This window comes from Nycticebus coucang, chromosome 15 (assembly GCF_027406575.1).
Source record: "Nycticebus coucang isolate mNycCou1 chromosome 15, mNycCou1.pri, whole genome shotgun sequence".
In the NCBI taxonomy this organism is placed as follows: Eukaryota; Metazoa; Chordata; class Mammalia; order Primates; family Lorisidae; genus Nycticebus; species Nycticebus coucang.
In genome coordinates this window covers 88,738,282-88,751,726 of record NC_069794.1, presented here as the reverse complement: position 1 = coordinate 88,751,726, position 13,445 = coordinate 88,738,282, and the positions used below count along the sequence as shown (strand labels likewise).

The 13,445-nt window shown below is 39.7% G+C and overlaps 1 pseudogene; it reads left to right on the top strand.

The window, feature by feature from the left end:
* The first annotated feature begins 10,088 nt into the window (after positions 1-10,088).
* Positions 10,089-13,057, top strand: LOC128566510 (ATP-binding cassette sub-family C member 9-like; annotated as a pseudogene).
* The last annotated feature ends 388 nt before the right edge of the window (positions 13,058-13,445 follow it).

Below are 13,445 nucleotides of genomic sequence, written 5' to 3'. Positions count from 1 at the left end.
TTTTTTTTTTTTTTGTAAAGACAGAGTCTCACTTTATGGCCCTTGGTAGAGTGCCGTGGCCTCACACAGCTCACAGCAACCTCCAACTCCTGGGCTTAAGCGATTCTCTTGCCTCAGACTCCCGAGTAGCTGGGACTACAGGTGCCCTCCACAACGCTCGGCTATTTTTTGGTTGCAGTTTGGCCAGGGCCGGGTTTGAACCCGCCACCCTCGGTATATGGGGCTGGCGCCTTACTGACTGAGCCACAGGCGCCTCCCAGCACTTTTTAAATTATTTTTTTAGATAAAAGATTTCACTGCACTTCAGTTCTGTCATCCAGGCTGGAGTGCAGAGGCATCATCATAGCTCACTGTAGCCTGGAACTCCCTGAACCTCAAGCCTCAGCCTCCCAAGTAGATAGCACTACAGGGTAGCTGCTATCTTGGCTGGCTAATTTTCTTTTCTTTTTGTAGAGACAAGAGTTTTACTATGTTGCCCAGTGTGGTCTGGAACTGCTGGCCTCAAGCAATCCACCCATCTTGGCCTCCCAAAGCACTAGGATTACAGGTGCAAGCCACTTGCTTGGCCTGAAGTATATACTTTAAATAAATGTATTTTACTTTATGCATGTTATGCCTCAAAGTTGTTTTAAAATTATATGATGACTGCAAACTGTCACTCAACAGGAGAGAATTAGGAAAAAAGAAAGAGCAATAAATTTTGTAGTTTCTTTTCTTTGTAGTAGCTGTCTACTACCAATACATACTGTTATTTATCTGATAGTGATTGATGAATTATAATCAGGAATAGCCACACTTCTAAAATAGCTTATCTGTGAGAACCAAAAATAAAATGGTGCCTACCAGGGTAGAGAGTAACAACTCACATACTAAACCAGTTGAGTAGTCATTTCCCCCACTTTGATTGACTATTGTCGTGTAAAGAATTTATTAACTAATTGCACATATACTAGCATGTGATATGTTCCAGATTTTGAAACCAAGACACTAAAGATACCAAGGACACTGAAAAAAGTGACCAAAATACTAACTCTTCCCCCAAAGAATTTTCAATAGAGGCAGAAACAGATATATACAGAAATAATTCCAATAAATATGATAATCATGAAAATGTGTCCTGAATCATTTCTGTACACCAGAATCATAAGGCAATTGTATCAAATGAAATTCTTATCCTCTTTCCAAAGATTCTGATTTGTGCAGCCTGGAAGGGCACTTGAAGATTCTATATTTAATGTTTCCCAAGTGATTCCAATGGACGCCAAAATTTGAGAGTCACCTGACATAAGATTTTTATATTTATATTTATTTTTGTTTTTATTTTTATCTTTGGAGCACCAAAGATTACCAAAACCAGCCTAGGATGGCCAGTTCAAAGGAAGTGCTACTTGGGCTGGATAAAGGAGGATGAATAGGAATTACGGAGCCAGGAGGAGGGTTAGATTCTCAAAAAGTTAAGAACTATATAAATAGTAAAGTGAAACCAAATTAAAAGACAGGAAGCAGAGGCAATGGGGACTGTCAAGAGTCAGATGATGGAGATTTTTTAATTAGTTAATTAAAGGGGTATTTTGAGAGGAGTTGGTCTGACGAGAGACTGGCTGGAGATGACAGGGTCTGTTGCCCAGACCTTTTTTTTTTTTCTTTTAACAGGGTTTGCCACATCAATCGCACTTTATTGGACCAATCAGTATTTCAGTGCTGCAAACTAACTCACAGAACAAGAAGTACAAGATAGACATAGCCAAGACACAAAAATAAAAACCTCAACACATCAAAAGCAGTTGCTAAACGCACTGCGGTCTGACCTTCTGGCTTGACAGCTCGCCTGGGGTCGGAGGCGCGAGGGCAGCTCCACTGGGGCCAACGTGGGCGCCCAGCACAGGAGGGAACAAGGCCTGGGAATCCCCTGGAGGTAGCGCCTCTGCTTTCAGTCTCCTCGGATTGATCCATGACATGTGTCCCAAGGAAGGCCACCTTGGCGACACTTCCATGGGTTCCAAGAAGACGGCTTTGCTCTGCGCCCTGTCGGCTCCGGGCTGCCATCTCCACTGCAGGCTTTTTGCACACCTGGTTCAAGTTCCGCAGTCAGGCTACCAGTCCCACCAAGTCTGGCCACTCCTCTGGCGTTTCCAGAGCCTTCTGCTGATGTGCAGCCGAGTTGCAGCTCTTAATCCCACCTATCTATGAGGGTTTAGAGTTTTCAGCTTCTCGTGGCCAGTCACTTGCACTTCTGCAGGGCTCAGTGTCCCTGCGCCTCCACCCCTCATCTGTCCTGGGCTGCTCCTCGCAGTGAGCCCCCACCTCGGGCACTGACCCTCCACCCCTCATCTGTCCTGGGCTGCTCCTCACAGTGAGCCCCCTCCTCGGGCGCCGGCCCTCCACCCCTCATCCGTACTGGGCTGCTCCTCGCAGTGAGCCCCCTCCTCGGGCGCTGGCCCTCCACCCTGGCCTGTAAAGCTTCTCCTGGCCTCGCCCAGCCGCGCCCCCCTCTGCAGGTATCAGCGACCTCCAGGTTTGGCCCCTGGCAGCCCCAGCCTTCACTCGGCCTCTGCGCCCAACGGCGTCGGGGACAGGGGACAGGAGCCACGGGTCCTCGTGGCCTTCTCGGCCTCGCCTCACACATCACCCACCAACGGCTTCCAACCGCCACAACGGCCTCCCCTTTCTTTTTAATGATTTCTGTGGATTCCTACCTCTTGTACCCAACCCAGAAAGAAGCCACGGGTAAGTATCCTATAGAAATATCCTCAGACTTACTGCCTAGTTCACAAACCTACACTGACAAGCAACAGTGAACCCCCCTTTCTGGGTTCGTTAACAGCTTGACCCTTCTGTTTAATTTATCCTAAACTCTCAACCTTTTGCTCAGTCTTCTGTTCTGTCCCTTCATTTTAATCATGAATACAGATGTCTTTGCCACCTCTGGAGCAAGGTTTGCCCTCAACCTTTGTCCTCCCTGCCTCTGAGTAGTCAGTGAGCAAGGTCAGTACCAAGCACTTTGGTTGTCACTTTCCAGTGACCCCAAGCACTCTGGTTGTCACTTTCCAGTGACCTTGAAGGAGGTTGACCTCAAGGTGACTACCGCTAGAAAAACTTTTAAGTTTGAAGATGTGAATCTCTGGAAATACACAAAGCCTTTGTCTTACTGGTCACTGTATTCTATCTGGTATGCTGTTGTGTCTTTAAGTATTTAAAAGGAGTTCTCCACATACCTCACTTGGAAGGCATTTATTTCTGTTGAGCTCAAACGTAATTAATTTAAAATACACACTGAATATTATAGTCCTTTGAACTGTAAAGGACTATACAGAAAAAAATATATACCAATCTTAATGAAAGATGTAGGAAAAGATTTACCCAGAATAGATGCTTTGCAAGTTTTTCTTAGGCAATATAACGTTAACTTACAAAGTTTGGAGGATTTGCAGTGGTGGGGGCGGTTTATAGATAATTTAGTTTAGTTTGGGGATGTGTTTTAGAAGATTTTAATCCTTTTCAGAGTATGCACCAAAACACAAGTGCTATTTTTATGCTGGTAGATGACAAAAAACATACTCTCTTGGCTAATGGCTAATGCCTAAAGCAGTTTTATGAGGTGTGTAGGTTTATGTGTGCTTAAACTTGGCCTGAAATACCTTCCTGGAAAGTATTATGTTGATTATCTCTTCAGTTTACTGAATACCTAGTTTTATCAGACACTGACTTGGAACTTCAAGTACACCATCACCCACATCTTTCTTGCTCCTGAGTTTGATTCTTTTATAAAGCCTTCTCTAACTCCCATCTCCACCCACAATTCATCTTCCCCTCCTCTGAAATCTTCCAAACCCTTTATTTGTACCTTTCTTTTCCTTTCCTATTACACCTTTGAACCTAAAATTCTAGATTAGAAGAATATCAAAACAGAAACACGAGCACAGAGAAAAATTCAAATCTCAGGAAAAAGCACCTAGTATGGGGTACAGCATCTGAATTCTTTAATATTAGGGTGGGAGCTCTTGGTTCCTATGTTTAGAAAGCAAGATTTTGACAATATACTGTCAAAATAACCTCTGACGGTGTATTTTTCTACTTATCTGTTTTATAGACATTATACTTCTTAAAATAGCATAGCCAGAAAGCATTTCCTGATACCTTCAAGGTGCCTGGATTGCCCTGCAAATCATAACATGTAAAAGTCGCCCATTTTGCAGATTCAAAGTCAGAAGTAAGGGAAGAACTAAGAGCCCTCAATTCAAGAATGCATTCATGGATGCAGGACAAATAATTTGGTTTGATATTTAAGGCATGAGTAAGTATCAGCAAACTTAAACTCTTACAAGGTAGGTAGCTTTTGCTATATGCGTACTTCGGAATTTAATTTGAGAAAGTCCAGAGCCATCATAAAATCAGAAAATAATATGAATTTTCTTGAAGCCTCTGGTTAGTTTAGTTAGACTGAGGGTAATAGCAAAAAACTGGGTCCAAATGTATTGCATCCTCCAACTATATCACTTTTCCAAAGTCAAAAGAGGTTTGCGTTTGGAATAGCTAAGAGTGGAGGATTCAGCTCTATAACATTTTAGTGTAGTGTTTCTTCATCATCCTACTGTGCATGTCCCTGCAACCACATCGCTTCACAAAACTGACAGCTCTGTTAGGAAGATTTCATTACAACAGCTTTTTTTCCTTTTTAATTACAACAGATTTTAGTCTTGTGACATTTGGTTTTCATCTGTTCTGTATATGGTTTGGGAACTAATAGTCTAGAGTTCCAATTAAGTAATAGAGAATAATGGACATACTTGCAAAGATTTAGCAATAGGGAAGAAAAAGCTCAAGCACTAGGACCAGAAGTTTCACGAGACCAGGTACTCATGCCAGATCTCTGGTGCCATACTTCCTGTTTGTTCTGAGTCAGAGCTACTGGGAAAAATCTCTCTTCTTGTGGTAACAGTACTTGACCTTTTAATAGTAACTAAAAAACCAGAAATTGTAACATCATCAGAGATCATTTGATATTTGGGGGAAAGCTACTGCTTCTTTCTCTTTCTGAATTTTTGAAAATGATAATCTGAAAATATACCAATATACCAAATATACCAATCATTTTGCTACTATTTAATACTTCTTTAATGCATGTTGAAATAACAACCTACTGGAGGAGATTGCACATAAATATCAATGTTCTGTATATCAGCCAACATATGATAAGTGGAATATAAGTTGAAACAAAATAAGCACAATTGGTAGCCAGGGAATAAGGGTCACTCAGGGTGAGGTAGACTCTGTAGTGCATAAGTGACTGTTGAAAGGTGATGGAAAAGTTTTATACTGAAGACTTACAGCTTGGTGTGGGAAGGAGGGAAACATACTGAGAATCAGGAGAATAATATAAATAGAATTATGCAGATTAAAGGCCCAGTCCATCTGTATGAGAATTAAGAGAACAGATGAGACATTATACTAGTTTTGTTATCTCTGAAAAGTAAAAGCAGATAGAGGACAGATAGTTGGAGCCAAGTTAGTAAATCTGAACTTCACTCGGTCACTCACAGAAGGCATTACAGTACCGTGGTAAAGAGCTTAGGTGCTGCCCCTTCATCCCCACACATCCTGCACTGGGAAGAGGGCAACCTAGGATTCCAGGCATTACATCTCAGGTACTATGTGTTCTCAGATGAGTTGCTAAACTGTGTAAGGTTCAGTGTTCTCCATAGTTAAATGATAATACTAGTCACCACATAAGATTCTTGTGAAAATTAAGTCTCTTCATTTAGAGCATGAATTGCTCAGAACAGTGCCTTATATTTAGTAAGCCCTCCATATTTTCTAACTATTATCATTGAGCAGCAAAATAATGTAACTGAAATGAAGTACTAGGAATACAAGCTTTGGATGGGTGTTAAAATATATTGGAGAAGGGTGACTCTGTTAGAAACGAGACCAACAGAGAGAATACCACCAATTTCTTAAGTATGTCATGATTTAGGGCAAAAACTAAAGTAATAGCAGCAGGAAGGCAAAGAAAGGGAAAGATGCCAGAAATTTCCCAAAGGTAAATTTTTCCACATGGGAGAACTTATTGTCTATGGGAGACAATACCAAGGAGTAAGTCAAGGATGGCTCTGAGATTTCATTACTGAGGAAATGGAGCTTCATTTTTTTTTTTAATTCAGGAATTGAGTTAGTAGACTGAAAGGCATGTTGAAAGAGAGGAGTTGTTAGTTCAGTTTTAAGCATGATGAGTTTGAGATGCATAAAAGAACTATAAGGGAAAATTTCCTCTTGACTCTTAGCAATGCCGAAGGGGTGTTTATGGAAGAGAGATGGAAGGAAGTGTAAACTGTCACACTAAAGGTGAAAAGACACAATCTGGATGAGTAGGGTATTAGATGAAGAGAGAAGGAAAAGAGAGAGCTTGAGATATGACTCTGGAAAACATCAATCTTTGAAGCAGAGAACCCACAAAATGTGGGTTAAAAAGACTAACCCATATTTTCAAAGGAACCATCTGAGATAACAAAGGAGCACTCTTACAGAGGCCAAAGAATAACACTTTCTAAGACATATGTATTAGATATCAAGGGGTAATTTCTAGAGAATTAAGAGAATATTATTATTAATAAAATAGGCTGCATTTATGCACTAGAAGTTCATTGGTTCTTTTTGAAAACAGATTCAATATAACAGTGAAAAGAGAAAGCAGCTTGCAGGGACTAAAGAATAAGTCATAATAGGTAAAGGCATCATGTATAGACCACACTTTCTTCTTTTCTTTTTCCTTTTTTTAATTTAAGTGGATTTAGGGGTACAAGTGGATTTTTGTTACATGAATGAATTGCATAGTACACCTGAATAGAGTTCACTACACCCAATAGGTAATTTTTCATTCCACGCCCCACCTCCTACCCTCCTTCTTTGGAGTCCCCAATTTCTACTAAGTCACTTATTATAAACATGCATACCCACTGCTTAGCTCTCACTTAAAAGTAAGACCATGTGGTATGTGGGGGTTTTTTCTGGGTTACTTCCCTCAGAAGAATGGCTTCTAGTTCTATCCAAGTTGCTGCAAAAAAAATTATTCCATTCTTTTTAATGCCTGAGTAGAATTCCATGGTGTGTGTGTGTGTGTGTGTGTGTGTGTGTGTAGCACATTTTCTTTATCCATTCATCAGTTGGTGGCATGTAAGTTGGTTCTGTATCTTTGTAGTTGTGAATTGTGCTGCAGTAAACATACCGGTGCAGGTGTCTTTTTTATAAAATGACCTCTTTTCCTTTGGTAGATATCCAACAGTGGGACTCCTGGATTGAATGGTAAATTTGCTTTTAGTTATTTGAAAAATCTCCATGTTACTTTTCTCTACAGGTTGTATTAATTTACATTCCTGCCAACAAATACAAGCATTGCTTTTTCAGTGCATCCATGCCAACATCTGTTATTTTTTTTACTTTTTAATAATGGCCATTCTGGGAGGGGTAAAGTGGTAACTCATTGTGGTTTTTGTTTGCATTTCCCTGATCATTAGGAATGTTGAGCATTTTTTCATAAGTTTGTTGGTTATTTGTATAAAAGTAGAAACTCAAAGGAACAGGATAGAGAACCCAGAAATAAACCCACATACCTGTAGCCAACTAATCTTCAACAAAGCTGGTAAAAGCATAAACTGGGGAAAGAACCTCAGTTGAATAAGTGGTGCTAGGAAAATTGGGAGAGCCACAAGCAGAAAAATGAAACTGGACACATATCTCTCACCATGTACAAAAATTAACTCAACATGGATTAAAGACTGAAAATAAGAGCTAACACTATAAAAACCATAGAAGAAAATAGGAAAATCACATCTGGACATTGGCCAAGGCAAAAAAAAAAAAAAAAAAAAAAACGTTGTGACTAAAACCCCAAAAGTAAATCCAACAAAAATAAATAAATGGGACTTAAACTAAAAAGTTTCTGTTAAATAAAAGAAATAATCAGAGTAAATAGAAAACCTACAGAACAGGATAAAATATTCACAAACTATATGTCTGGTGAAGAACTAATATCCAAAAACTACAAGAAACTCAAACAAATTAGCTAGACCATACTTTTAGGACATAAAATGGTTAACCTAAAGGAGATTAAACAGTGATCTTAAAACAGCAGAAGGTCCAAGAAGTGATTAAATTTGGTATGGACTTTTTTTTTGTTGTTGACTGTATTAAGGTAAGGGTGTAAAGATGATGTGTGTGGGCACCTACGAGGGAGAACAGAAGCTCAACCAATCAGAACACAGGCTGGCCTGCATAAGACATCCCTGAAAAAATGCTAAACAAGCTGTTTTCAAAGACTGGGAGACCTAAGAATGTCTATAAGAAAAAAAAGAAAGATCCAGTAAAAAGGCAGAAAGGTGCTGATGTGAGAGAAAAAAGAAATCATTGATTAAACAATTTTATGGAAGAGATTAAATAATAGTGGTAAAGACAGCACAAATGACAATTCTGTGATGAAGAGACACATTTTACTCCTGTGATATGAAAAAAAAAAGTGATGATCAAGAGGAAAGTGAGGTCATGGAAAGCAGCAGCAGAGAGAACTGAGAACAGAGGGAGAAAACCTGTTGGAGCTCACATTGGCTGACATTCCAGAAGGAGCAGAGGTCATCTGCTTAGAGTGAGGGAGCAGTGCTGAGATTGGAAGTTAAAAGCATAGAAAATCTAAAACAGCTGCCGTGAGCAATGCAATAAGAATTTAACAAGCAATGAATAAAGAAAAGAACTGACAAATAGCATTAAGAACCCAAGTGAGGTTAGATAGCATGAATTTGCAGTGGACCAAATGTGCAGTTTTATAACTTTCTGTAACACCAAGCAGGTTGCATCATCTTATCACATTATCAATTTTTCCTCAATGCATAGTTTCCTTTTCAGGTTTTTTTTTCTAATCTGCTTAAATGAATCAGAAATGAGTTAACAGCCCAAATCCACAATACGTGTCAAAATTATATATAGAATTGTTACTGGAATTTCTCTCTTCAGTAGGTCCTGGATCTCAGGGATTCCAGGAATGAACCCATGGACCACAGATCAGTGGTAAGACAGGATTTTATTAGAAAGGAATACAGAAGTAAAAAGCACCAGAACTTCTGGCAAGAGGAAAGACCAAGTGGGGAGTCTCTACATGGGCTTTATATCTAGGGGTATTATGTCTTGAGAATTACACTTGGCCAGGACTTGGCAAATCGAAACACATTTTCAGTGTTAATGAGTCTTATTGACAAATGAATGAATGCAGTCCCTCCAGCTCAGGGCAAAAGGTTAGGGTGTTCCCTTCATGAAATTGCCCAATCCTAGGAAAACTGGGGTCTCCTGTTCAGCCCTTAAAGGGGGGACCCTATATCAATTCACCCTCTCTAAATAGAAACTGTAACTGCTGTTAGGGGAAAAGGACAAAGACTCAATCTTACTGCTTCCTGCTGAACCGGGCAATGATAGAAGGGAGGCAGTTAGGGTTTCTCTGGAGGATGATTTAGGGATCTGTAATAGAATCTGGCCTTAGACTGGAATCATCTTTACTGTTTGTGGCCTGATGACATCATCTCTGGAAGACACAAATCTGGTGAGCATATTAAAAGGCAAGGGTAGAAGAGGGAGAGAAGGGGGTTGATTACAGTGCTATTGTTATCAGGTTGGAAATAATAAAGTCAGTGATTTCAAAAGAAAACTACATTAACACTCTTCTTGCTGGTTTCTAAACAATAACTTTGAATTTTCTTTAGGCTCACAAATGTAGGTGGACTGTGATTGATTCTCTTCGTGGTCTACTTCTGTAGGAGGTGGTGGGTTCCAGGATTTTACTCATGAACAATGTATCTGGGAATCTATTCCCATAACTTTAACAGCTGTAGAAGAAGACAAGATAACAGGACCCCAAGTTGGGGTTAGGGAAGATGAATTGGAGGGAAGAGTTTTGATCATAACTAGATCTCCAGGACAGAAAAGCTCTTTTAGGGTTGAATGTGAAATGGTAATAGGGAGGTTAAGGATTTATTGAAATTTAGCTAAAGAAGTAATATGTTTTACTAATAAATCATTAGTTAAAAAGGGCCTTTGGTATAATAACTCAAATGGGCTACAACCGAGTTTCTGAGGTAAATTTCTTATTCTAAAGAGAACAATGGGAAGTAATTTAGTCCAAGGGAGATGAGTGTCTTGAGTTAGATTTGATAACTGTTCTTTGATTTTTATCATTCATTTTCTCCACCTTTCCAAAGGATTGGGGTCTCCAAGAACAGTGTAGATGATACTTTATGCCAAGGGCTTTAGATACTCCCTGTGTAGTAGCTGCTTTAAAGGCTGGCCCATTATCACTTTGCAAACTCCAAGGGAGTTCAAGCCTGGAGATAATCTCATGTACTAAAGCCTTCACAACCTCCTGGGCCTTTTCTGTCCTTCAAGGGAATGCTTCAACCCAATTAGTAAAAGTATCCACAAATACTAGAAAATATTGTAGACCATGTATTTAGGGAGAAAAGTAAAATCTATTTGCCAATCTTCACCAGGATATTTACCTTGTTTTTGGATACCTGGGGGAGCTAGAAGGTGATTTAAAGTATTGTTTCTCTGACGTACATCACAAGTCCTTATTATCTGTTTTATAGTTTTAAATAAGTTTTTTCCATTGAAGAGAGCTTTAGCCATTTAATAGGTACTTTCAGTGCCAAATGAAAAGACTAATGTAAAGTTTTAAGTATTTTCCATTGGTTCACAGCAGGTAATAGCAAAATTCCACTTCTGTTTTGTAGCCAGCCTGAAGGAAGTAGTGAATAGTCTCTGGACAAAGTCCATTCCTTTTCCTTTTGGGTATATCAAGGTGCATGATTCTCAAGTGGCCCCTCCCAAATAAGGGATGCCACAAGGGGAATTTTTCCCCTCTGTGCTGCCATTTTAGCCTCCTTATTGGCAAGTTGGTTACCTTTGGAAATATCATCTAGGTTTTTCTGGTGTCCCTTACAATGAATAACTGCTACTTCTTGTGGAGCATGAATAGCTTGTAATAACATATTTCATGATGATATTTTGTAGGGAAGCCATTGGAAATTAAGTATTGTCTTCCCTTCCAAATGGCAGCATGGGCATGTAAAATGAGGAAGGCATATTTTGAGTCATTGTATATATTGACACATATGTCTCTCCCAATCTCTAAAGTACAGCTTAAAGCTGTTAGCTCAGCTAATTGTGTGCTGGTTCCTGAAGGGAGAGACCCACTCACAACTACAACATACTGAGTAACTAAAGCACAGCCTACTTTGCAAGTTTCTTGTTCTATGAAAGAACTTCCATCTATATACAAAACCATGTCAGGATTAGGTGGGGAGGTTTCTTGTAAGTCTTAGCTGCATAGGTCTGTGCTATAATTTGTTGAAAGTCATACCCTATATCTTTGTTGGATTCAGGGAGTAAAGTGGCAGGATTCAAAGTGGCAGAGGTGCATAATTGTAGCACTAGCCCTTCTAATAACAAGGCTTGATATTTAAGAAGGCAGTTATCTGATAGCTAAAGATTGCCTTTTGAATTTAAAAGTCCAGTAAGGTCATGAGAAGTTTAAATAATTTGGTCTCTTCCCAAAGTTAGTTTATTTGCTCTGGGGTCAAGAGGGCCACAGTTGCTACACCTCACAGACAGTGTGGCCATTCCTTGGCCATGGTGTCGATTTCTTTACTAGATAAGCTACAGGTTGCAAAAAAGGACCCCAGTGTTGGATCAAGATTCCTATGGCAATTCTAGTCCATTCTGTAATTAATGTACAGGCTAAATTGTTATCTAGTAGGAAGACTTAAATTGGGAGCCTGTAAAAGAACATTTTTTAACGGTCAGAATGTTTTGTCTTCCCCTGGTTCCCATTCTAGAGTGACCAGCCACTCCTTTTGAGCATTTTTAATTAAAGAATAGAGTGGTCTATGCTTCACTTGGGATAATGATCTCCAGTTCCAGTCATATTATTGCAAAAGGCATGAAACCATATTTAAACAATATATGCTGGAACTGACGGACACAAACAACATAGCCTACTTATTTCTCTCAGCTGCCAACAGATGGCTGGAAGTTAGGACGGATTATCTGGGAGCTTACATTGTTCTCACAGCCTCTATAGCATCCATCAGTGGGCCTCCCAATTCTGGATTTGTGGGCCTGGGTCTTCTGTATGCACTTACGATAACCAATTATTTGAATTGGGTTGTGAGGAACTTGGCCGACATGGAGGTCCAGATGGGGGCTGTGAAGAAAGTGAACAGTTTCTTGACTATGGAGTCAGAGAACTATGAAGGCACCATGGATCCTTCTCAAGTTCCAGAACATTGGCCACAGGAAGGCAAGATCAAGATTCATGATCTGTGTGTCAGATATGAAAATAATCTGATACCTGTTCTTAAACATGTCAAGGCTTACATCAAACCCAGGCAAAAGGTGGGTATATGTGGTTGCACTGGCAGTGGAAAGTCATCTTTATCTCTGGCTTTCTTCAGAATGGTTGATATATTTGTTGGAAAGATTGTCATTGATGGGATAGACATTTGTAAGCTACCGCTGCACACACTCCGTTCTAGACTTTCCATTATTCAGCAGGATCCAATCCTGTTCAGTGGTTCCATTAGTTTTAATTTAGATCCAGAGTGTAAATGCACAGATGACAAACTCTTGAAAGCTCTAGAAATTGCTCAGCTAAAAAATATGCTCAAATCTCTACCAGGAGGTCTAGATGTGGTAGTCACTGAAGGAGGGGAGAATTTTAGCATTGGACAGAGACAGCTGTTTTGCCTTGGGAGGGCCTTTGTTCATAAGAGCAGCATTCTTATTATGGATGAAGCAACAGCTTCCATTGACATGGCCACAGAAAACATTTTGCAAAAAGTGGTCATGACAGCCTTCGCAGACCGCACCGTTGTTACAATAGCTCATTGCGTTCACATGATTCTGACAGCAGACCTGGTTAATTGAGATGAAACGAGGAAATATTTTAGACTATGACACTCCAGAAAGCCTCTTGGCTTGGGAAGATGGAGTATTTGCTTCTTTTGTTTGTGCAGAAATGTAAAGGTGTGAATGATACATGTGTTTATAGTAATACAGTCCTAACCTATTTAATGGATCATCAGATTGACCTTTGTGCAAAATCTTAAACTTTTACAGATTTTTGCATGAGAGAAGTTGGCATTTCCCTTTCCTGCTTTATAAACAGTTTTCTAAGATATTACTGCTAACTGTATTCATTACTGGTGTTTTTATAATGATCGAGCCACTCCGCCTTTAAGAACAGCAGGTTGTATTAAAACCTGTAAGCTACTTTAACAAATCAATAGCTTATGTTTCCTCATAACTTTGGTAACTATCTCTCAGGCATAGAAGTCAGTATTATTATACTCTTATTTGTAAGAATATATTTTCCTGATTGTTGGAGTCTCCAGATGTCACTGGAAGAGAAT